Here is a 26,866-nt window from a genome sequence, read left to right as displayed (position 1 = left end):
TAAGTACTCAAAGCTTTTTTTTTAAAGATTTTATTTATTTATTTTTACAGAGGGAAGGGAGGGAGAAAGAGAGAGAGAAACATCAATGTGCGATTGCTGGGGGCCATGGCCTATAACCCAGGTATGTGCCCTGACTGGGTATCGAACCTGCGATGTTTTGGTTCACAGCCCGAGCTCAATCCACTAAGCTACACCAGCCAGGTGCAGTAAAGCAAATTCTTGACCACCAAAATTATCAAACGCATGAAAAGTCAATGATTGGAAATAATTTTTTTGGACTAATTTGTTATGTTGAAGAAATTTTTATTGCAACCAATTTGTTTTCTACCAAACTCTTCTGCTCACTTATCTCCTGCTAGCAGAAACCCAAAGAAACCAACTGATTAGAATGTCAGACTGCAGGCCAGTGAGATTAAGGGAGGAGTCAAAAAAGAGCAGGATGAGGTCAGGGAGGGGCTCGGAGTGCATCACATCAACTTCCTTCAAGGAGTGGCGAGTTTATCTCAGGTCCAGATCCAGCCAGCCCTTGGGAAGAGGCAGCACTACACTTGATACAGAATGTGAAACTAGAGGAAGATGTTCTGAATGAGAGTTCTCTCCTTTAAAGAAAGAATGTTTTTTTAGAATCAGCATTATCTCCTTTACCCTAGGTATTTGCCCGGCAAACTTCTTTTTCATGTGAGGGGGGACACCCAAAAACACTGGAATTATCTTCTGGAAGGCAGGCCCCTTGTAGTACATGCTTCTCTCACTAGGTGAGTTTTCTAGGAAGGCATCTGTATCAGTGTACCAGTCGGCATTATTGTGAGAGGCTGCGTTTGGCCTTGGTGAATTTTATTTTTTTTTGAAGACTCTTTCAATGCATTTGCCCATTTCATGGTGGGTGATTTTCAAGCATACTTGCCCACACCACGCTGAGTATTCAACCCTCCACCCTCCCTATTCACCCAATCTCTCTCCTTCCCCAGAGGAAAAAAGTCCTCAAAGAGAAACATTTTGCTGATGTGGAAGAGGTGAAACAAAACATGGCAGAAGCACTAAAAGGCATCAAAACTGACAAGTTCAAAAACTGTTTTGAACAGTGGAGAAAAGTCTCGATAGGTGTATTGCATCAAATGGAGAGTACTCTGAAGGTGAGTGAAGTTTAAATAGGTAAGAATACACAATTTTTTACAGATACATTACTGGTTTTTTTGGTCCCCCCTCATACATAGTACAAAAGCAAATTTCATTTCCATTTTCCTTATTAAATTATGAATTGCAAATGGGGGAGTGTTCTGAATTAAGTATTATTATGTTTAAAAAGAAATCCTTTCCTGATTATTTGGTGATAGGGAGATAACAGCACTTTCTTATCTCCTACCTCACAGAAACGATGGAGTAACTGAGAGAATGTAAGTGAAGCAGTTGAGTTCCAGAGTAAATACTCTCTAATTTCATTATTCTCCTTTTCCACATACAGCAATTGAGTAACTTTCACAGCTTGAATAGTAACCAGCTATGAATTTTCAAATTTTACATTTGCAGTGCTTATCCCATTACTAATTTCTGAAGCTATAGCTCTTACCTTGAAGTCTTCAGAAGCTGTGCTCACTGAACAAGCTTGTGAACAGTGGATCGATCACCCGTGCCTCATCCAGTCTATCAACCTTTAAAACAAAAAGTGAATCTGGGGAATTTTGTGACAAAGACAAAAGCTACCAGAGCAAGCACCATGCCTTCTCTGATTTTGAAAAGACAACGTAATAAAATTCTGTTTTTAAAGATTGCATTTGTCACAGTAAGATCCTGGCACCTGGAGATCTGGTTCTTCTGATGCCATTTATTAGATGTGTGGCCTTAGAAAAATCTTTTAGCTTCTCTGGGCTTTAATTTCCATTTTCATAAAATGTGGAAAGGAGGTTATGCTCAATGACTTTGAACCTCCTCTTAGCTCTAAATTTGACTGTATGCTTACTAGTTCATTTCTTCACCGTCTCATGGATCAATCAGATAGAAAACTTGGCAGAAAAGCAAGAATGTTACTTGTATCATTTCATCATTTTTGCCAGCTCACCTACCTTCTACTTTTTCAAATAAAAACCTTGGTGTTGCTTTTGATCCTTGCCTCTTATCCACTTTATGGACAAATTATAATAATATTAATTTGTAAACATTTATAGAATGCTGTCCAAGTTTTACTAATCACTTTTGCAAGTACTACCTGATTTGATTATCACAACAGCTCAGGCTGGCAGATGTTACCTTTAATTTACTTGATAGAGAAACTGAGGCCTGGATTAGTTCAGTGAATTAACTGTCCAAAGGAACAGATAGCAAGTTATGCAAACAAAGCCCATACTCTTTCCACAACAGTACAGTTCCTTCTGGTGGCAGATCTAGATGCTGTGGGGCCTCAGGCATGTATAATTTTGGTGAACAACTTCAAAAAAAGGAATAAAAAAATTACAATAAATGCTAAGATACTACAAACGGACTGTTAGGGGTGTTATCGAGTGAGGGGCCTTTAGAATTCAGTTTCATGGTTTTCCATCACTGTACTTTTATTTAGTGCTGACTATATGACAGACACTGAAGTCAATACTAACTTTATTACCATAACAACCCTGCGAGGTAGGTACCATTCTTGTTGGACAAAGCAGAGAATGAGGCTCAGAGAGGTAAAATGAGTTGCCTGAGGACACAGAGCTAGGAGTGCCCAGTTGGAGCTGAGGAAACCTGGCTGGCAGACCCACATTGTCAATCTACCACACTACGCTTCTCTACAAGCCCTCATTTGAGAATCGTCTTCTTTCCACTACATGCCCTGGTTCCCGGGAACATGGTAAGTTCCCGTCTGAGCCAGTCCTAGATTGTCTCCTTAACTCGTCTCTCCCGCCATCTATCCTAAACGCAGTTGCCGCCCTAACAATCCCAAAGCACTGCTGTTCTAGGTCCCAGCCACCTCAAGGACCTGAAGTGCCTTCCCCTGGGCAATTATCACTCATAAGCAGTACTTGGCCCGAGATTCTAAACTGTCTTCTACTAACAAGTTGAACTGTCACTGAAAGCTTTTTTTTTTTTTTTTTTTTTTGAAAGAACACCTAGTGGGTGAGAGGAAAGCACACGGGAGCCCTCAGAACTGGGTCCCTCATGCCCACACCACCACAACCTCAGGTTCTTCATTTGCAAAGCAAATACTTAAGGCCAACCCCACAGGGTTCTCAGGATTAAACGTGTGTGTACAGGGGAGGACAGGGCTGGGGCGCACGTTGAAAGGTGGTTGATTTCTGCCCAACATGATCTCCCCAAACAACTCCAAAGCTCTCAGGAGGCAGGAGCCTGGACTCATACATTTTTGATATTTCTCAAAAATCCTGCCCTGACTGGGTAGCACGGCTAACTTAGAGAATTGTCCCCATACGCCAAGGTTGCAGATTCGATCTCCAGTCAGGGCACATAAAAGAATTAACCAATGAATGCATAAATAAGTGGAACAACAAATAGGTTTCTCCCTCTCAAGTCATCGTTAAAAGAAAGTCCCGGACATAGAGACACTCCTGACTATACACTCTGGCATCTGACCTTGCTCAAGAACCTACGACTCTTTTGACAGAATCAGATCCTGGACTCGAGTTGCCCACTTACTAACTCTGTGACCTCTGGAAAGTTACTTAACCTCTCTGAGCCTCACGTCGTTCATTTGTAAAATGTTAATAGTAGTAATGAGGCAGGAAAATAAGAAGCTAGGAGAATTTCTTGGCAAGTGGAATGGGGAAACTGAGACAGAAAACTAAACAAACTGGCTGAGCAATTTACAGCCAGACAGAAGGTCACCTCCCTAGAGATAACATCCAGGCCTCAGTTATATTTCAGCTCCAGGCCCAGAAAAGCAGCAAAATGAGGTGGGTGATACCAGGACCAGCTGCAGTGAGGACTGACAATCCCCGCCCCCACCCCCGGCCATGACCAATCAGTAGAGACCATGAACCTGAAAGAGCACACCTGGAAAACTGATGCATATTCTACTAAAGCCCTAACCCTACACCTCCCATAAAACTCCCACCTGCAAGAGAACTAAAGCCCTCAAGACCAAGGACCCAGCGCGCTCCTCGCTTCTTCCTTCCCCTTTTTCTTCCCCCACAGGCACACGTCTCCTAAGCTCTGAGAGGCCGCACAAGACTTGCAACCTGGGGACCAAATGGGCAACGGCAGCCCATCTGGGCTAACCCTCTGAACCTGCTTCCAAAGCCCCCCCCTTTTTCGACTTCCCAGTGAGCTAAAGCAGCCCCGCCCAGGCTCTCTACTGTAGATTCTTCTATCCTATACCCTTCCCCGTTTCACTGTCCCCAGTTTTGGACTCCTATTGTGAAATCTTTCCTGCATGAAGTCAACAACCCACATGCTACAGGCCGGGGGGAGGCAGACGCTCTGGGTCAAGTCCCCTTTCCAGTAACCGTAGTACCTACCTCGTAGGGTTATGAGGATAATTCAGGGGAACTGCTAAGTATACAATCAGCCCTTCCAAACTGTTAGCGATAATTATACTTAGTCCCATTCAGTGTCCATAAAAATGATGGCCTCGCCCTGCAATTTCATTTGCCCATCTTTCAGATACACACACCCTCCCCTCTTGGGACCAGTGTGGTCACCCTTAGACCCGCTCTGCTTTCCTGACTTCCGTGTTTAGTAGCCACCATTCATCAGGTGCCACAGGCCAGGCTCCGCAGTAAGACAGTCCCATAAATTCTCTAGTCAAAACCACCCAAAGCGCATACGAGGTCGGTTCTATGACTGCTACCGGTTTAGGGAACAGGAAACAGGCCCCGAGGATTTCAGCGGCTTCCCCGAGGTCAGGGAACTCCAAGGGCGACCCCACAGCCCGCGCTCTTAACCGCCGCCCCTCCGCCTCTTTCCCGAGGTCCCCCGCCCCCCGCGCCCATTCTAACCCAGCCCGGTCCCTCCACTCCCAGGCGCCTCCCCGCGCCTCCGCGCGCGCATCGCCCCCACACCTGAGTCAGGCCCCTAGGGGCGCGCGGCATCCGTCCTTGGCGGCTTTCCCCTTTTTACGTCAGAAACCCGGCATCAGTGTGCCGCACGCGTGCAGGTTTCCACGAACGCCTCGGACGATGGAGGGGCGACTACCTCCGTGGAGAAGAGGGTCCCTAGCCCCGCCATTGAGCTGGGGACCCGCGCGCGGGTCGCGCCTGGCTACAGATCACGTGGCGGGGAGGGGGCGCTGGCGCGCGCGATCGAGAGCGCGCCCCGGAGCGCGCGCCTGCGCCCGAAACCACCCTGTGGAGGCGCGAGTGGCAGTTGGAGTGTTAAGTATGGAGGTGGGGGAGGAAGGGGGGCGGCGGCTGGGAAGGCTGACTCCGCCCCCTTTGCGCATGCTCCGGCCCCCCCCCTCCCGCCCCGCGCAGGTTATAAAGCCTCTTCGCCGGCCGGGCCCGACAAAGTACTGGCGAGCGGCGAGGTGACTAGCCAACCTCGAGGGTGCTGGAGGGAGTCAAGGAGGCAGCGGGAGAAGGACGCGACCTGGGCCCTGGGCCTCGCGGAGCTCCGGCCTCGCCGCCTCTTCGCCTCGTCACGCACAAGCTGACGCCGGAGCCGCGCATAACGGTTAGTTGGGTAATCCGCCCGCGGCGCTGGATGCGGACCCCAGGGCGCCCTGGCTGCCTAGGCTTAAGGGAGGGAGCCTCGGGCGAGCGGGGACCTTCGTCTCCCGGGAGGGGAGGCGGCCCGGTAGGGGCAAGTGGCCAAGAGCAGCCGCGTGGTCCCGGGGCGCCGCGTTGGGCAAGGAGACCTTGAGGCGCTGCGGACAGCGCCTCTCCCAGCCGAGCTGCGGGCCCCCTGGTCAGGTGCCAGCCACCGGCCTGACGGAGAAGTTGGGTCCTGGTACCGGTGACCTTGGGGAAGTCGTTTCCCCACTAGTCTTCAGGAGGCGCCTTAAGAGATGCGTTTGATCTGAAAAAGGGACAACGTGGGGGTGACTCACGTGGTGCCTCCAGACTCCCTTGGCCGCATTCTGCTCCGAGGAGAGGGACTCCCTCGGGCGGGAGTTATTTTGGACTCGTGGCATGCCCGTCCCAGCCTCCTCGGCCAGCCAATCCTTGTCCCACCTGGTAACTGGCGAGAGTGGTTTGGAAATCTGCAGTCCCTGCAGCCAAGGCGTGACTGCAGGGTTCGAGTGGACTTTGCCAAGAGGGCAGTGCTGACGGGGGCTCTTTGTCATTCAACCTGTGGCTGCAGCACGTCAGCCGCGGCGCTCGTGGTCTTCGGGGCGACCCTGTGGAGGAATCGGAAGGATAGCGTTACACTTGGTTAGATGCATGCTTTTTGTTCGCAGTGCATCCTCTTCTTCCACGTGCATTTTAACGTTTCATTTCTTTGTCTTGACTTATTTGGTGCGACAAGCACTTGCTAAAAGTAGTTTGTAATTTATCTTAACAAACTCTTACTACTTCAGCCGTTTCCAGGGTCTGCTTAATAAACTAGGCGTCTACTGATAACAGTAAAATGTTTACAAGCCACTTTTATCACAACTAGTTTTGAAAATTTTTTTCAAACAGCATGGTTTCGAAATAAAATGTGTACACGTCAATGCCCTGGTAAAATAAACGTGGGATTAGTAACTACTGGAATGTCGTGATAGGAATTATGTGAGAACTTGGGAGGCGTGTGAGTAGGAACTAGCCATTAATAATTTTGATGTCGGCTCGCAGCCTAGTGAGGTGAAGCAGAGTCTGTGTATCTTAAGCTTTTCGGGTAAGCATTCAGTAGTACCCGTAAATCCAAGGCTCACACCCCGAGGTAGAGTGCCTTCAAATTGCCATAGAACTGATGAAGAACTCAAGACATCTAGCCCTTAAAAGAGGTAGTGGGTATTACTTAAAGAGAAGTTGAGCGTACTTTAGTAATTGAGGGTTTAGCTAGATGCTGCTGTTCTTTCATGGGACTGCAGTGACCCTTGTTAAATATGCACGTTACTGGTCTGGGGAGCATTTTGTGAGATTTTTATAGCTGAATAGGTTTAAAGGTTTATTTGTAGGCTTAACATAATAGGCTATAACATGCCTAAACAGATTAAAAAGGAAAAAAAAGATCATAACCACCATAGGATGAAACCAACAGGTTGGTATTTCAATTGTTTACATATCTTTTACCCTTTTAAATATTAATACATGTAATATTAACTCTGGAAAAGATCTTAATGAACAGCCAGTTTCCCTTATGTTACAGAACAGGAAACTGAGGTTGGAGAAGGTGTGGTTTATCATCCTAGTTCTTGTTAATGGTTGGGCAGGAATTCTGTGTTCTGACCCCCGTTGGAAAATCGGATTGGCATTTCATAAAAAGGGGTGTAAATGATTTTTGATATCTGAAAATTGATTATTAACAACTTTTCTCAGCTTACATCCTTCTTTCCCATTGTTTTCAATCCATAATTTGCATTCCTGTGCAGGATTTAGGTAGTATGTAAATGCCTACATGGCCATTCATTCTGGGTTTGCTGCAGATGAGAAATAGGAAGATGCGACTTGGATATGAGAAAAAACAGACCAGAGAGTTGTGAAGTTTTAGGTATTTAGCAATTTGTTAACGGCTACCAGGCACTATAAAAGACTTAGGATATACTATTTCCCTTCAAAGCTTTATTCTCGTTCTAAAAGTTCTTAAACCATATTTTAAAATATATATTTCGTCCACTCCTTTTTAGTAAATACTTGTACACACAGTAATTGTTTAATAAATATTCCTCAAGTAAATCTGTATGTCATTATGCCACCTTTGATCCTCATGTCAAATAAAGAACCAAGTTGTTTTCTTGTTTAGTAAGGGACAAACTGCAAACGTGTATTAAAATTGAGTATTGTTTGTCTAGTACAGCGATTTTCAACCGGTTTTAAAAAAGAACTTTTAAAACATGTGGCCCCTGGCTGGCGTAGCTCAGTGGATTGAACACGTGCTGTGAACCAAAGTGTCGCAGGTTCAATTCCCAGTCAGGGTACATGTCTGGGTTGCAGGCCATAACCCCCAGCAACCGCACATTGATGTTTCCCTCTCTTCCTCTCTTTCTCCTTCCCTCCCCTCTCTAAAAAGAAATAAATAAAATCTTAAAAAAAAAACAACCATGCAATACCTGGCTCTTTAGACAGGGGCACTAACTTCTTACCTTAGATTGCCAAATTAAAAAATGATAACAGCCCAAACAACAAGTTATTCTGTGTAAACAAATCAAAATTACACCTATTTTTTGGTCATATTGGCAAAAAAAAATATAAATTTTTTGGTGTGCCACAGAGTTTTACTAATTAGTTTATTTATGTGTGCCATGAGTTGAAAGGGTTGAAATTGCTGGTCTAGTATTAAAACATTATCCACCACTCACAAATGTTTACATATTTTAGGATATATTCATAGACACTAAAGGTGTATCAAAAAAAAGTCAGCATTACTACCTCAAACTATACTCAAGTTAAACTTACACAGCCTTTTTCACTGCTGACAATGTGTATGAATCTTAAGACTGTTGTTGTTGTTAAGATAATTGTCAGCACCTTTATTAGAAGTATGGGTTTCAAATGAGTGCTTTATTTTCTTGGAAAACACTGCAATTGTTAAACCACTCCTATTTTATCTCCTTCATTAAGTAGTTTTCTAGGTGATAGAGGAAATACAAACAGCATACAACCACAGTAGACCGATAATAAGGATGCAAGTATTTCAAACCTGAGGTTCATTGACCTCTTTAGGGTTCCCCTAGTTTAGCATAATAAAAGTTTGCATACAAGGTTGGGAAGCTGTGGAAGACAAGATCTGAAGCAATTTCAAGCATATCTGCTGATGCATCCAAAAGAAGGCAAGAAAATCCCACAGGTCAGTTAAGATGCCCATTGTTTTATTTAACTTACGGCACTTAAATAGAACTCCTTTGGGAATTAATTTTAAATTATACCAACGTACACTTTCTTAACACAAAGGGAAAATTATTCTGCCTGAACTTGTGGTAATCATTGTATTCTCCCTTTTGCATTTTGTTTCCTCTCCTTTGTGAGATCAGAATCTATAATGATTTAGCACACAAGAGTCCATGGCCACAGGGTTTACATAATGTGTGACATCGCGATTACATGTGCTGTGACATGATTTGCGTGCTGTGTGGCATCACAGGATCTGGCTAACTTGACTCTTGCATCAGAAGTGCAGGAGTTAGGAGTGGGAGTCCGTGGGCAATTTGGTGCCACAGATTCCTTTGGCAGTTGGTAAAACCTGTGGAGCCCTTGTCAGAATAGTGTTTTTAAATGCGTAAGATAAAATATGGTGGTATAAATTGTCAAAATATTTTCATTGGGTATAATGTGCTTTTAAAAAACAAACTAGATGAGGTCTTGTAATAACCACAGTAATTTTGAAGTAGTGATAATTTTTAGCAGGTTCAAGAGCTCTGTAGGCACTGTGTCAGCATATGAAAAGGTGTTCACAGGTACTCCTAATGCTACTATAGTTTGTTGTCTCCATTCACAGTTGAAATAAATTCTAAACTTTACTTAGAGATTGATTGATTGAAAGATGTCATTTTTTTACCCCAACCAAGTTCACAGACTACTTGAATTCCATCCACCATACAGAATCAATCTGCAGACCCCAGGTTAAAAACCCCTGATAGGGGAACAGAAGAGAAAGTTAATAAAATAAAAACTTAACCTTGAGTATCAAAACTCAGTAAGGCAACTTATATAAAACATTGTTATTATCCAAAATAGTTTTAAACACCAGAACATTATCATCAGGCTTTTATTCATTCAGTAATCAAAATCACAGGGGAGAAACTTTTCAGCCAGTGTTCAAATATGCAGCTTATAATGCCTATATATTTTGAGGAATTTCTCCTTTATACAAGGGCTAGTCATTGTAATCAAATCAGATTCAACAAAATTATGAGTTGTTGTGATTAGCAACAGGGAAGTGGGGACAACAAACCAACAGAGCTGGGTCCCCCTGCTCCCGCGTAAGTGAGCAGTGGCACTCTCCAATGGCTCAGCCTTTCCCGCCGGCCTCCCTCGCTGTTGTAGAAGATGTGAACTCCTGCTGTCATTGTGTATACTGTGACCCCAAAAGAGAAATCACCATTTTCATAAGATTATTGCTGTTTTGATTACTTCTCTGCATGATACTGTCAAGTAAAAAAATGTCCAAACCTGTAGAGAAATTTTATGAGTTTGAGCACAGAAACAATGGATAGGGCTTGCTTAAGGCAAAGATAAAATCTTCTACTAAAATAGTTATATGCTTGGGGCTTGACCATGACCCATCCAGTTAGGAATTTATAATCAGATTACCCTGTGAGGTTACTTAGAAGCTTTTTCATCCACAACTCCAGGGCTCAAAATTTGTCATCTAAGCTAGCCTTCCTGGTGTATAGACCCATTATAAAATGAATCCTACCACCAAAAAGGAAAAGAGGAAAAAAATTGCAGGGAAAAAAGCATGGAAAAAGTTTTCAGTTCACCAGGGCAGGGTAAAGGAAAAATAAACATATACAACTTAAAAAGGTAACTTGGAGCCATAAATTGTGCAATAGCAGACTTAAATCAATCCAGACAAATACTAAATGTGTGGTAGGCACTGGAAAGCTTTGAGAAGTTTTTGATAGAGAAAGGACACAGTCAGAACTGGCAGCATATTACAGTACAGATTGGAGAAAGGAGATGGCAATCCTAAAAGGTAAAAGTCCTCTGACCAATCGTGGCAGCAGCCTAAACTGGGTAGCAATAACAAGAATGAAAAAGGGAGAGGAATGGACATAAGAGATTACAAAGGGGAGATAGGTTTGGCACTTAATTGCATTTGGTAGGGCAGAGGACCTACTGGAGAAGTATTGTGATGGCTTAGGTTTTAAGCCTGAGTATTTGGAAGAATGGTAGACAGAAGAAAAGACTAGGTATAGAGGAAAGGGGGAAGTTAACAGGCAGAGATAATGAGTTTTAAAAAGCAACTTAAAAAGTTTGAAATGCCCAAGAGGTAACTGGAAAAAGAGATCCTTTATTAAGAGTAGTCAATCCCTGTCTTCAAATAATTTAAAATCTGTAATATGGTTACAGCTACAGATTTAGATTTGGTAGTGATTCTACCAGGAATACTCCCAAAGCTATGGAAACAGATAAGTTCTTTAAGGAAAAAAAATACATTACAGATGGCCGACAGAGAAATGCAAATTAAAACCACAATGAGATATCAGCTCACACCAGTCAGAATGGCTATCACCAATAAATCACCAAACAGCCCTGCCTGGTGTAGCTCAGTGGACTGAGCCTGCAAGCCAAAGGGTCATCAGTTCGATTCTCAGTCAGGGCACATGCATAGGTTGTGGGCCAGGTCCCCAGTAGGGGGCACACGAGAGGCAACCACACATTGATGTTTCTCTCCCTCTTTCTCCTTCCCTTCCCATCTCTCTAAAAATAAATATATGAAATCTTTTTTTTAAAAATCATGTTAAAAAAAACAAATAAATCAACAAACAACAAATGCTGGTGAGGATATGGAGAAAGGGGAGCCCTTCTGCACTGTTGTGGGAATGGAGATTTGTGCAGCTACTGTGGAAAGCAGTATGGAGATACTGCTTCAAAAAATTAAAAATGTAACTGCTTATGACCTGGTGATTACATTTCGGGGAATTTATCTGAAGAAACCCAAAATACGAATTCGAAAGAATATAAGCACCCCTGTGTTCATTGCGGTGTTATTTACTGTCACCAAGATTGGGAGCAGCCCAAGTGTCCCATCAGTAGATGAGTGGATAAAACAACTATGGGACATTTAAACAATGGAATACTAATCAGCCATAAAAGGGGGGAAATTTTTTTACCCTTTGCGACAGCATGGGTGAATCTGGCAAACATTATGTTAAGTGAAATAAATCAGTCAGAGAAAGACAAATACCATATGATTTCACTCACATGTGGGATCTAATGAACAAACTGAAATAACAAGCAAAACAGAGACAGACTCAGAGATAGAGAGCAGGCTGACAGCTCTGGGGGCGGGAGGGGAGGAGGTTGATTAATGGAGGAAAGGAGTGAAAAGGAAAAAGGACTCATGGACAGCCATGTGGTGACTGCAGGGCAGGGGTGAGGGTGGGGGTTAAGGAGGATAAATGGTGGTGAAAATAATAGAGTAAAAGATAAATTTTAACTGTAATGGAATAATCAATAAAGTATAGTTTTAAAAAATAAATTAAAAAAAAAGAAAAAAACCAGAAAAGACCAAAAGAAATCCTATCAATTTAAAAACAGAAATTCTAAATATTCCAAATACTGAAAGCCATTTGAAATGTTAATATCAAGTGATAAAAACATTCTAACAAAATACTGGCTTTTAAAGAGGAGAAGTACCTTGAAACTTTTAAATACATTTTCCCAAAAGCATGGTGTCTTAATCGTTTGCATTAAAACACACAAACTTGAACTTGCCCTTCCTATTCCACAGAGAAAGGGGGAGCCTTTGGATTAAAAGACACACCAACCAAATGTAATCTGTGACCTTGCTTATACCCCACATCAAACATCATTTAAAGCAATTTAGGAAAATTTGAACACTGCTTGTTTATTTGGTGATGTTAATTTTTAAAGGTGGGATACTGGTATTGTGGTTATGATTTTTTTTTAAGTCATGTCTTTTAGAGATACAGTGGTACCTCGGTACTCGTCCATAATTTGCTCCAGAACTCATGATGAGTGCTGGAACCAAGGAGTGCAGAAGGATGGAGCATTTTCTCTTTGCTGAGGGCTGGGGGCAGTGGCTGCTGGTGTCATGACTCATATAAGTTCTAGCAAATGCGACGAGTCCTGAGCAAGTACTGAGTGCTGAAACATTTTTTTTCTTGTCAAAATGTGACAGATACAGAGTTTGACAAGTTCCAAAGCCAATGAGTACCAGGTATGACTGAAGTAGGTGGGGGTATAGATGAAACAGTAGTGTCTCTCAGTTGTGCTTGAAATTTGCCGTTAAAATTGTTTAGGGTGTGGGAGGGACTGATGGACACCTATAATAGTGCCAACAATAAAAATAAAGGAAAATGTTTAGACAGAAAGAAATAAGAAAAAAACATCGCCATTAATATAACATCAACAAAAACAGAGAAGTCAGGAATGGATTTGAGTTTTGTTTCCAAGCCTTACAAGCTGAGCAGCCCTAGGCTAGTCACATAACTTCTTAATGACCCCATTTGGTTAAATGGAGACAAATACCACATGATAAACTAATAAACTCCTATTTGCTCAAGCTATAAGCCTGGGAGGTTTCTTTATTTTTATTTGTTGACTTGAGTGAAAGATTTGTTGTTCTGCTTATTTATGCGTTCATTGGCTGATTCTTATATGTCCCATGACTGGGATCTAATACATAACCTTGGCAAATTGGGATGTCGCTCTAATCAACTGAGCTACCTGGCCAGCAGTGGAAGATTCTTGAACTCCTGGCTTCCCCTATCTCCTGCATCTGGTCCATCACCAAATCTTGTCCGTTCCCCTCTGTCTTCCATCCTCCCATACTGTCCATCTTGTCTCTCACTGTGTTTTCACAATACTCCAACAGCCTCCCTCCAACAGGTAGGTCCTGCACATTGTAGAAAGAGTGATGCTCCAAAAATGCAAAATCTGAGCATGCCAATCCCATCCCTGCTTAAAATCCATCAACTGCTTTGGATTAGCTTCAAGACTAGAGTGCCTCCTTAAAATTTTTTTTCCTAGTCCCCTCCCTAATTCCTTTAACTTTCAGGCTTTCCACTATCAGATAGTGTCTACTCCACCTTCTGCCTCTCCCTCTTTAGCTTTGGTAAAATTCAGGTTTTCCAGTGCACCCTGGAGCTTCAGTACTCATGACTGGAATGCATTTTCCACCATCACTCCGTGGCCTGGCTAGCTCCTATGTCAATCCTTCAAGTCTCGGTCTAAATAGAATTTCTTCTGAAAGGCCTACTCACATTGTTTGTATCCACACTAAGTTGGGTCTTTTCACACCTACACAACACAGTATTTTTTCCCATAGGAACCTGTACTTTCTCTATCATAACTGTCAGTACTTTCTTGCAGAGTACTTGTAATTATGTTTATATAATGTATATTACTATGTTGTCTCTAGTCCTCAAAACATTTTTTATGTGAAACTAAGCATAGAGTTAAATTTTTTCTACGAGCAAGTAGTTCAACTCAGGTTTGTGCAAGAAAATAAAAGGCTTTCTTTGTTGTTTCATCTTTTAATGAATTGTAATCTACTTATTCTTCCCGTTAGGCTTCAGAATCCTTAAAGTGAAGTAGATTCTAGCAGAAATACCTGCTGCTATATTCAAATACTCATTTACATTCAAAGAAATGTAAACAACACAATCCTGACAATACATCTACTTGTAACTTTAATCTGGCCACTATGTTTCTTCTTCAGACTCTGTAACAAGGCGAGTCATGTGTTCACAGATCGAAACAGCCAACTTAGATCTTGATTTGCTGGCAATATTTTTGGGTTGCTGTAGAAAACAGCATAGATACCGGTACTCCAGAATATAACCTGGAATTGTGTCAAGCAGAACCTGCCATCGAAGGACAAAGCCTCCAACTTCTAGACAAGGACAGATAATGAATCTGCTACTATAAGACTATTATTTTCACCTTGGGTGGTGTGTTTAGTAGCTATTGGGCTTTTTTGTTTGTTTTTGTTTTGAAGTCTTAATTTATTAGTAGCAAAGTTAAACTGGAGACTTTTTCATGCTGTTACATTTTTCATGCTGTTTCTCCTTAAAAGATGTTTATTTACTTTGAGATTTGGATAAAAGATGCTAACTTGGGTCTCATCATTGTATTCTGTTCTCGTGTTTTGCTAATTGCAAGCTGAAGTAAAAATAGGCTAGTTTCTTGAAATGTCTTTATAATGAATATTTTAATAAGTATTTCATTATTTTTCATGAAATCTTAACCTTTAAGTTGAATTACTGAAGGGAGAAATATATTTTTGGAATTTTGTTTGATTATGCTTATACTCAGCAAATTAGACTTAAAAAGTAAGAAGTTTTCCCTATTTTGAAAGCTCATTTTTAATTTAAAATGCATGTTAATATATATTCTGTTATTTATTCTATAGTCTACAAAAAGATTACTTACTTTTGAAAGAAATTATACTAGTGTGGGAGAAGAAATTAATGAAATATTAAAACTAACCCTCAACAGGAAAACCAGAACATACCAGAACAGGAAAACTAACCCTCAACAGGAAAACCAAAGCCATACTTCTTTCTCATACCTCCTTGTTATAAAATCATGCATATGTGGATGCATAGGTGCCAGAAATCACTGTCTTACAAGAAGAATTAAAAGTATTTTTACAATTCAGAGTACTGAACATGACATTGGCTGAGACTGACAGAAGAGATAAAATAAATATATATATGCGTATGTACACACGTACATATATATGCATATTCACTACCTCTTAAGTTTGCATATTAGTTTGATCATTTACAAATATGATAGCTTCATCACTTCTCTATACTACTTGTGAAACTTTAATCTTCATTCCCAAAACAACTACAAGAAAATTAGGATTGATATTTGTGAAACTGGGGCCACACTCGAGCAGTATTGTAGGGCTACTGTATTAAACAAAGTCAGTGTAAATTCATTGAAATTGTGCATCAAATACAAGTCCAGTCCAAGAGAAATATAAACAAAAAGTGATTCTTACTTAACTATTATGTCGTGGGCATTTTGTATTTTTTTAATGGAGTTTAGTTGAAATTGTGAATAGCCAATATTCTGCACGTCATTCATTGAAATACCTTGCCTGGCTTTGTTCATGGAACAGCAGAAGCGGCTCTCACTGTTGCTATGTTGATATACTGATAGAAGAGGTGATACACCAACTGCCAGGAAGCCCTATAGGAAAACTTAAACACATTGCACTAACAAGCAGGGAGTGCTTCTGATGAATGTCACTTGGTGGTGGCACTAAAGTTCATTCTCTGGAAATCTTTCTCGGTGTTGGGTCTTTATGTCTGCACATCTCCATGTTAGTGGGTTTTTTTTTTTTTTTTTTTAATTTTAAGATTTTAGTTATTTATTTTTAGACAAAAGGGAAGAAAGGGAGAGAAACATCAATGTGTAGTTGTTTCTCACACGGCCCCCACCAGGGACCTAGCCTGCAACCCAAGCATGTGCCCTGACTGGGAATTGAACCAGTGACCCTTTGGTTTGCAGGCTGGAGCTCAATCCACTGAGCCACACCAGCCAGGGCTTTTAGTGGCACATTTGTGTTTCTACCTTTTCAAGAAAATTTCGGTCCTGAAGTTTTGCTCACCCAAGCAAAAGTAGCTGACTAATATTTAGTGAAGATCCTGTACAGAAAGCTTTCATTCACAAGGTAGAAAAGGGTCATACTTGAACAATCTGTACAGAAGACTGCAGTGGACGGAGGTGGCAGAAAGGCTGGGAACTAAAGGGCATTGGTTCTTTATTCCTCGACCTCTGACACCCGTTTGCCTTATTTTAGGTGGTGAAAGGGCCCTGAGCTCTAACAAACACCCTTTATTTCATCACCTGTCCTTTAGCACAGGATACATTTACTTGAAACAGCGCAGCCCTTTTCTAGATCACAGGAGACAGGAAGACAGTTAAGGTGTTAGGCTTCATCTATTTCATGGTGCTCAGGGCTCCTGACCAGTCTATATTTGTGAACTTTCTTGTTGAGAAAAACGTTCAATAAATTCCTGGTTTGGGTAGAAAATACCCTCTTAGCAATATATATGGTATTTAAGACTAGAAGAAACTGTCAGGTGACCTACAGGGAACTCTTTTTTCCTTTTTTTTTACCCATACCCGAGGATAATTTATTATTGCATTTATTTATTTATTTATTTACTTACTTACTTATTTATTAGAGAGAGGAGAAGGGAGGGAGAAAAGGGGGGAAGGAAACATCTATGTGAGAGAGAAACACAAAGCAGTTGCCTCTTGTACGCACCCCAACCAGGGACCCAACCTACAACCCAGGCCTTTGCCCTGACCTGGAATCAAACCCTCAACCTTTTGGAGTGTGGGACGACGATACAACCAACTGAGCAACCTGGCCAGGGCTACAGGGAACTATTGAAAGGACAGGAATTATTATTTATTTTGTTCTGAAATAGTTCTTTTAACTAAGAATAGCAAAATGTCACATCCTTGATCAAAATTATTTTAATAAGTGAGGTTATACAAATATGAACAGTTTTTGTCAAACTATAAAACATATATATGTAACTTAAATAGACTTAAGATTTAGTCCAGTCTACACCATCTCCTGCCACCCTTTCCCGTATTCATATGCATCAGCCTTTTTGACAACTAATACAGCCGCGTTATACATTGAGTCACTTTTATAATCCAGTAGAATTAGTGGTTAAAGCTTCTTAAAGTTTTAAATCTAATTTTGACACTATGGAATAAGGTATTATTAACTTGATGAGGCAAGTCTTAGTGACTAAAAATTGTTACTTCTTTAACTAACTGGGACAAATCATAGCTGGCAGCTAAGTTCAGAGCTTAATCACGTCCAGCACGTATTAGCTGATGGAGTCAGAGCTTGATGTGTTAAATAGCTCTCCCGTCTGTGTGTGGGTGTCTCTTTCTCTCTGTGTAAACATTCTGAAGTGAATTAATCTTTTTAGTGGTTCTTTGATTGAAAAATTTCAAGTGCTTTTCTCTTTACTTACACTTAGATGAAAGAACAACTCATAAAATTAATGCCTGGAGCACTTCTGTTTCATATAATTTTAAAATCCAGACTGTTTTCTGTAGCAGATTTGAGCTGTTGGCTTTTTAGTATATTCATTCCAGAAAAATGTTAAGAGTTTGAACTTATGTTGTCATCCAAGTGAATCACAGGTAAGTGAAATGTCCTAGGACAGAGATCTTTAATCTTTAAACTGGGTTATATTTTGAAGGGAATTCTCCAGGTTTTCAGATTCAGATGTACCCTTAACTAAAAATCATCTCCTAAAAATCGATGCCTGAGGTTTTCTGCTTCTCCTCTTCCACTTTGCTTTATCTGAAAGCCCTTACCTCCACTACAAAATAAAGTTACAGCTCTCATTTATCCTAATTCTTACTGTGGTTCAGTGCCCCAATCTAAAAAAAATCTCTGCCCTGCCCCTCCTCCCGCAAAGAATGGAATGTTTCAGAGTGCAGTAGTCTCAGAGGGAGAAAGACCCATGACAGAAATCCAGCGAAGGGTGAGGTCAGGAATATTAGGCAAAGCAGTACCTTATTTCATTTGGACAACAGCCTCTTTCCTTTTCTATTTTCTAAGTTAGAATTAGATTTAGAAAATAGATAGTTAATCACAGGGATGTATATCAATGCATTTATTTCAATGAAAATGAGGTATGGCACCCTGGCTGGTGTGGCTTAGTGCACTGAACACCAGCCTGCAAACCAGAAGGTCACCAGTTCAACTCCCAGTCAGGGCACATGCCTGGGTTGCAGACCAGGTCCCCCAGTTGGGGGTGTGCAAGAGGCAAATGATTGATGTGTCTCTCACACTTTAATATTTCTGCCCCTTCCTTCACCTCTAAAAAAAATAAATAAAATCTCTCTCTGAGAATAAATTTTAAAAAGTCTTAAAAAAATAAAAGAAAATGAGGTATGGCTTTGACAAATCAGTTTTGCTTGATTGTTTTAAAAATGGACTGGCCAATTAGATTATATGTTTTTTCCATAAACTGGGCTAAATCTTTATTTTTTAAAATTTTATTTATTGGTTTTTAGAGAGAATCATCAATTTGTTTGTCCCACTTATTTTTGTATTTATTGGTTGCTGCTTGTATGTGCCCTGGCCGGAGATCAAACCTGCAACCTTGGCATTTTGGATGACACTCTAACCAACTGAGCTACCTGGCCAGGGCTGGGCTAAATCTTTAGGGCAAAAGCTTTGATAAATACATTTAAAGTACATAGACTAGAACATAAAATATGTCAGAAATTATATATGTTGTAACTATTAGGCTTAATATCAAGATGTACTTAAGTAGGTGAATGCCTAAGCTGTGGTTCATCCAAACTATGGAATGTTCTTCAGCACTAAAAACAAATAAGCTACTGAGTGAGGAAAAGACATGGAAGAAACTTATTTCTAAGTGAAAGAAGTCAATCTGGTAAGACTGCATACTGTATGATTCCAACTATTTGACATTCTGGAAAAGGCAAAACTATGGAGACAGTAAAAAGACCAGGGGTTGCCAGGGGTTAAAGAGGAAGGAGGGATGAACAATGGGAGCACAAAGGATTTTTAAGGGCATGAAACTACTTGTGATACTATAATGGTGGATTCCTGTTGTCATAAATTTGCCCAGACCCATAAAATGTACAACACCCAAGAGTGAACCCTAAGGTAAATCCTGAGTAATGATTTGTAATACAATGATGTGTGCATACTAGGAGTAAAACTTAATTCAAGACTAGAGTTCCAAGGAAAAGAATATTATTTCACATAGGGAACAAGCTAAGGATCGTTGGATGGGCCACGTGCCTGAGATCAGGACACGCCAGCAGTTCGAGCTGTGCAGATGGAATTCTTTGACAAGGGAGAATCATGCTTCAGGAGACTAGGATCGATCTGCAGTGCTGGTGAGGTTGGCAGTAACTTGGAAATGCCTGCTCATACCGAGTAAACCTCTTCTAAGAGGAAACGGAGTGCATATGTTCTCTGCTGCTCTAGGAGCTTCAGCCTTTCATCAGCCATCTTATGTTGGTATATAGTCATGCGCCACACAGAAACATTTCAGTGTGACCTATGGTCCCGTAAGATTATAATGGAGCTGAAAAATCCCTATTACCTAGTGACACCGTAGCCATCATAAGGTCACAGCACATTACTCATGTGTTTGGTGGTACTGGTGTTAACAGATCTGCCCTGCCAGGCTTACAAAAGTGTACCAGGTTTGCTGTAAAACAGTTTTGCATCAAACCTTCAGCAGCATGATACATCCAGTTTGCTGCATTAACTGTATCATTTTCTCTTGTGCTTGATTTAATCTCATGTTAATTTTGTTTGTCATGGCCCCTAAATGTACAGAATCCACTGCTAATGTTGCCAGTAAGAAGCCAAGCTGAGTGATTGACCTGGAAATGAAATTAACAGTGATTAAGGACTATGAGGGTAGAAAGTAAGTGATGGTTATTGCCCATCCCATTCCACCATAGATACGATCTTGAAGAGCAAGGTAATGGAAGCTGTTCTAGGGTCTGCTTCATCAAAGGCAGTGAGACTAAGAAAAATTCGGGAAGGTCGTATGCCAAACAAGGAGAAGCTTCTAATAATCTGGATTGAAGACCAGACACAGAGGTGTAGCTCCTCTCAGCACTATGACGATTATGGCCAAAGCAAAAAGTTTGAGCTGTTCAAAAAAAGGCTGGACCCAACTACAGTGTTGAATTTTACTGGTGGTTTAAACAGTTAAGGAATCGTTATTTATTCCATAATGTAAAAGTGAGTGGTGAGTCTGCTAATGTGAAGGAAGCTGGGGAATTTTTGGGAAATCTAGATAGCTGATACTGGGAGAAAATTACTTGCCAGGACAAATATTCAGTGTGGCTAAAACCTCCCTATAGTGAAAACAGATGCCTAAAAGGACTCTTGTCCATAAGGAAGCCAAATCAATGCCAGGTTTCAAAGCTTTCAAAACTGGATGACAGTCTTGCTTGAGGGCAATGTTGCAGGCCACTAATTGAAATCTTTGTTATCTGGCACAGTGAGAACCTCAGGGCCTTCAAGCATATCAATAAGCACACACTGCCAGTATTCTACAAGAGCTGTAAGAAATCATGGGGGTGACACAGCTTCTCTTCCAAGATGCCCTCCTGAATTGTCATGATGCCAGAGAAATGGAGAAGTACTAGCTGGAGATTAAAATATCTTTCAAGACTTTTTTTATTGGTGAGAATGCTCCCAGCCATTCTCTTGGTAATCTTCATCCCAATGTCAAAGTGGTGTTTCTTCTCCCAAACACCATCTCTTTGGCCAACCCATGGATCAGGGAGTTTACAGCAGCATTTATGACCTTTATACCTGAGGAGGACCTTTTCCTAAGCTACTGCTGCAATTGAGGATTACACTGATGTAATTCTGGAAGGATCACATCTCTAACTTCATCAAGCACCTTGGTTGGGCTTGGGGTGATGTCACAAAGGAATGTATGAATGGCATATGTAAGAAGACATTCAAGAGATTCATCTATGACTTAAAAGATTTGCCAAGGATGAAGAGGTTGCAAAATTCCACAAGGTAGTTGTTGAAATGGCAAACAGCTTTAACATTGGTGTGGATGAGGATGACCTAAAGGTGGTTCCTGGAAATCGAAACTGGAACGGGAATGTATAGCTGAAGAAGAGGCAAGAGAATGGAGAACTACAGAAGAAAAACAAACAAAATTCATAAGCAAATTCACAGAGAAGGGTTTAGCATAAGCTTTTGTAGACCTCAGTAAGCTCTTTTAAAAGTTTGGAAATAGCCCTGGCTGGTGTAGCTCAGTGGATTGAGTGCGAGCCTGCAAACCAAAGGGTCACTGGTTTGATTCCCAGTCAGGGCACATGCCTGGGTTTTGGGCCAGGCCCCCAGTAGGGGGTACGTGAGAGGCAACCACATATTGATGTTTCTCTCCCTCTGTTTCTCCTTCCCTTCCCTTCTCTCTAAAAATAAATAAATAAAATCTTTAAAAATTAAAAAAAGTTTGAAAACAAGACCCAATACTGAAAGCTTTTCATTAATAGAGAGGAATATACAGGGTATATTATCTGCTTATAAGTAAATCTATGATTAAAAACCAAGCAAAACACCATGGATAGATTTCTGAAAAGAGTGACACCTGCTCAAGAAGAGCCTCAGGCAGGTCCTTCAGGAGTATTCCAGAAGGCACTGTCATCTGAGCCAGCAGCTCCGTGGGTGTGTTATTGTCCCTGAAGACCTTCCAGTGGGATAAGATCTGGAGGTGGAAGACAGTGATAGTGATGATCCTGCCCCAGGTAGACCTAGACAAATGGGTGTCTTTTTTTTTTAACAAAGTTTAGAAAGTAAAAAATAAAAATTTTAACAATAGGAAAGGTTATAGAATAAGGATATAAAGAAAATACTTTTGTACAGTTGTACAATGTGTTTTAAACTGTTATGTGAAAAAGTTTAAAAAATTAAAATTTATAAAGGAAAAAATTATAGTAAGGTAAGGTCAATTTATTGAAAAAAGGAAAAATTTTAATAAATATAGTATAACCTACGTGTGCAGTGTTTATAAAGTCTGCATTTGGCTGGGCATTGTCCCACAGAGCATAAGGTCTACAGTGCCATTCCTGGGCAGGGCACGTGCCTTGGTTGCACATTTGTTCTCCAGTCAGAGCGCACACGGGAGGCAGCCAACTGATGTTTCTTGCTCACATTGATGTATGTCTCCCTCTCTTTATCCCTCCCTTCCCCCTCTGAAAAAAAGAAGTCTACAATTATGTGTGGTAATGTTCTAAGTCTTCGCATTTACTCCCCTTTGACTCACACTCACTCAAAGCAGCTTCTAGTTCTGCAGGTTCCATTCATAATAAATGCCCCATACGGGTGTACCACTGTCTTTCATACCATATTTTTAATGTACCTTTCCTATGTTTAGGTATGCGTTCATAGAAAAATACCATTGTGTTAAATTGCCTATAGTATTGAATACAGTAACGTGGTGCAGTTTTGTAGCCTAGGCAGTAGGCTATTCAGTACAGCCCAGGTGTGTAGTAGGCTGTACCATCTCTTTTTGCGTAAGTGCACTGTGATCTTGGCACGATATCACCTAAGGATGCATTTCTCAGAATGTGTATCCATTATTAAGCAAAGCAACCATGACTGTATTACTTAAGTATATGTCTATAAACAATAATACTGTTCTGCATGATTGAAAAATTTATATAAATGGTATACTGCATGCGTCTGTGGATTTTGGAAATAGGGTTCGGCATCTATTACAGCCTCTTTTCTAGTGTACTCTGCTGTATTGCCCAGGCTTTAAAGCTACAAACTACAAAGAAAAAAAAAGATAAAAACTACATTTCCCAGGTTCCCTTGCAACTATATTTCTGGATTTGATTTGAGTTCTAGTCAAATGCATTTGTGTGACATTTGTAAGGCAGAAGTAGAATAGATGTCTCCATGTCTAAGCACTGGCTTTGAGATCTTGAGACACACAGGACATGTGGGACCCATTTTGATGGTGCCTTCATAAGGGGCAAATGTGGTTTTAGAGCTTTAGAGCTATCAGCAGACATTAACAGCCTCTAATTATGGTGACTTCCTGATTTGGATGATTGTCTGATTTTGGCAGTTTCTTACTTTGCTTGTTCTCTAATTGTGGCAATAGTGGTATGACACTGGAATCCAGGACTTTCTGGTTATAGAAGGAGGAGCTGCTTCCAATGGCCTGAGTAGTGCTTTGGAAAGCTTCATGGGGCCAAAGGGCAAATGTTAACAGTCAAGGGCCTCGAGAGAGAGCTCTGATGACACCCTGTTCTTCTGGGCTAGGATTCTAAAGGGCTGTGCCGTGGGACAAAGGGTGAATAGGGGACAAACTGGTCCGGGACAAGCTGGTCCGCACACGAACTGTGACCTCGAAAACATCTTGACCCTTGGAATGATGTTCTTAAAGAGATTTTGGGTTTTCATAGCCCTAGGTGAATGAAAATCTCCTCTGGGGAAAGATTATGTCCTAGGCCTTGAATTCTTAGAACAGAGGAACAAAAGGATGGAAAACACAGAAGAGAAGGAGTAGATAGATACCATGGGAAAGTCTCGCCCACATCCTGTTGGAGTCTCAGAAGAGTGGAAAGAGGGAACGGGGAAGAACCAATATATGAAGACACGGTGGCTGAGTTTTTTCAAGATTGATGAGAATTCTGTTTTGTCACTGTGATTATTTATGTAATCTATATTTTCTTAGTAGTTGTTTTATAAGATTTTTCTCTTTATCTTGTTGGGTTTCTTCATACTGTACATTAATGTTTTTCATCAAGTCTATATCTTGAGCCATTAACCCTTGAAAAAATTGCCTTTCCATTCTCTTTTTCCAAAGTCCCATTAGATGTATGCTGGATCCTCCCACTCTCTAAACTCGATGTTTTCAAACCTTTTTCTCATCGCTTTATAATCGACCTCTCCAATGAATTCTGACTTTTTTCTTCAAATGTATCCTGCAGGTTCACTGTCCCCTTCCAGCTGTGTTCAGTTGCTGATTAACCTATTATTAATTTTATTGAGTATATTTTTCTAGAAATTTTGTTTTAAATCATTTAGTCGAATTAATTTTTGTACTGTTTTTAATGTCTTACTTCATGCTTTTAGCCATTTTAAGTGTCCATATCTAATGTCTGTAGTTCTTGAGTGTCTAATCCAGCCATGTTGGATTGGCTTTACTTCACTTATGGTTACTTACTGTATTTTGCCGTGTATAATGTGCTTCCATTTATAAGGTGCACCCATGTTTTTGGCCCAAACTTTCAGGGGGGAAAAACTTGTTTTAATTTTTTAATTCATTCTTATTTATATTTGGATACTTGTTTTTTGTATTATAAAGGAATTTCAACATTTATTTTGAACATTTTGTATGGTACAGAAAATTTTATGTAACAAATAATTACAAAACACAAGAATAGATACAAGACATTTTAAGTACTACTCGTGTATAATGCACACCTTTATTTTTCCCTCAAAATTTGGGCTAAAAAGTGCACATTATACATGGCAAAATACAGTAATTGATTCTTGATGTGTTTTGAAATTTTAGATTGTTAGTTTGTATTTGGCAGGGTTTTTTCCCTGTGAAAAATCCTTGCTAGTAAAATCAAACATAATATATATCCTTGGAAGAACAGAGGTTTTCCAGACATAGCCGTCCAAGCATAAGCTCACACAGGAGTGTAGATGTGAGTTTTTGGGAGAGTTTTCTGTCCTCTTCTTCACCTTCTTTCTTTTCTTCTGCTTTCTTTTAACCACCCAGAGAGCCATGATGAAGAAATCTGCCTGCCATCTCCTTTTGCTTCTCTATTGTCTCCCTGGGCCACTGAAGAGATTTTATCCCTTGTTACTGCCCTTGCACCATTTTTGTTTTTAATCAGCTTATTTGAGGTATGATTTACGTAACTGTAAAAATCACCAATTTGAAATATACAGGCTGATGAGTAACTACTTCCACAATCATAACAGAGCATTTATATCACCAAAAGGGTTCCCTAATGCCCCTTTGCAGTTAGCTCCCTCTCCCCAAGTCCTGGTCTGTTTTGTGTTACTAGAATTTTGCCTTTTCTAGAACTTCATATAAATGTAACCCTATAGAATATAGTGTTACATCTAGCTTTTTACATTTAACATAATGCTTTTAAAAAAAATTCTCACCCAAGGTTATGTTTATTGATTTTAGAAACAGAGGAAGAGGGAGGAAGAATGGGAGGGAGGGAGGGGGAAACATCTATTGGTTGCCTCCCATACATGCCCTGACTGGTGATTGAACATGCAATTTTTTGGTGCACAGGACAATGCTTCAACCAGTTGAACCGCCTGGCTAGGGCTTACTGTAATGCTTTTGCAATTCATCCATGTTCTTGCGTGCACGAATAGCTCCTTTTTATTGCTGAGTAGTGTTCCATTGTATGCCTATACCATGATTTGTTTATCAATTCACTCGGTGGATATTTCATTTGTTTTCAGCTTTGGGCTAATAGGAATAAAGCTAGTAGAGAATTCTCATTTAAATCTTTGAAGGTATATGTTTTCCTAGCTTTTGGATAATAAATGCCTAGTAATGTATTGACTGGGTCATATGTTAAACATGCATATAAATTTATAAGGAACTGCCAAAATATTTTCCAACCTGGCTGTACCATTTTGCTTTACCACTAGCAATATGAGAGTTCCATTTGCTTTACATGCTCACCAACTCTTGGTGTTATCGCTCTTAATTTCAATCATTCTAGTAAATGTGTATGGTATCTCATTATGATTTCAATTTGCATTTCACAAATGACTAATAATTTTGAGGACTTTTTATATGCTTACCACCTGTGAATCTTTGGTTAAGTATCTGTTCAGATCTCTTGCCCATTTTTTAATTGGGTTGTTAGTCTTTCAGCTGTTGAGCCACAAAAGTTCTTTTATGTTATTGATATGTGTTTTGTTGGATATATGTTTTATACATACTTTCTCCCAATCTGTAGCTTGAAATCCAATTTATAAATTTATTTTTAAATCCTCACTCAAGGATATATTTATTCATTTTAGAGAAGGAGGAGGGGGAAGACAGAGAGAGAACATCAGTGTAAGAGAAGTATCAATCCATTACCTCCTATAAACCCACAGCCTTTTGGTGTATGGGATAATGCTCCAACCAACTTAGCCACCCAGCCAGAGCACAATTTGTAAACTTTTGGTAAAAGTGCTTCTGTGTGCCTTCAGAAATCTTTGCCTAATTTAAATATTGAGTCTTTTAAACCATGAGGATGGGTATCTATTTAATTTTTAAATTTCTTGGTAATATTAATATTGGACTTCCAGACAAGATGGAGGTATAGGTAGATACACTTTGCCTCCTCACAAAACGAAAAGAAGGATAACAACAAATTTAAAACAAACAAACAAAAATAACCAGAACTGCCAGAAAATTGAACTGTATGGAAGTCTGAAAACCAAGGAGTTAAAGAAGAAACATTCACTCAGACTGGTAGAAGGGACAGAGAGGACACACAGCAAGGCAGTGGCTGGTGGACTGGGCGGCCTCACGTTTGCATGCAGATAACTGGGGAGCAAGACAGAACTTGCAACCCAGGGTTCCAGTGTGGGGAAATGAAGC

At 40.6% G+C, this 26,866-nt stretch overlaps 1 protein-coding gene and 1 long non-coding RNA gene across 2 annotated transcripts in view; one reads left to right on the top strand and one right to left on the bottom strand.

Moving 5' to 3' along the window:
- Positions 1-258: 258 nt before the first annotated feature.
- On the bottom strand, positions 259-6,288 carry LOC118498151. Its single transcript, XR_004900672.1, has 4 exons — positions 6,102-6,288; positions 4,992-5,946; positions 1,568-1,649; positions 259-599 (listed from the first exon to the last, which is right to left on the bottom strand). It is a non-coding gene; the product is annotated as an uncharacterized LOC118498151 (long non-coding RNA).
- The window catches only part of SLC16A1 (solute carrier family 16 member 1), a 41,465-nt gene continuing 19,990 nt past the window's right edge, over positions 5,392-26,866 (top strand). Inside the window, exon 1 of the mRNA XM_028502768.2 lies at positions 5,392-5,601. The gene's annotated coding sequence lies outside the window, so the exon portion shown is untranslated. The remainder of the gene's footprint in view (positions 5,602-26,866) is intronic.

Source organism: Phyllostomus discolor, chromosome 14 (genome assembly GCF_004126475.2).
Source record: "Phyllostomus discolor isolate MPI-MPIP mPhyDis1 chromosome 14, mPhyDis1.pri.v3, whole genome shotgun sequence".
Classification (NCBI taxonomy): Eukaryota; Metazoa; Chordata; class Mammalia; order Chiroptera; family Phyllostomidae; genus Phyllostomus; species Phyllostomus discolor.
This window is presented reverse-complemented; position numbering and strand designations above follow the sequence as displayed.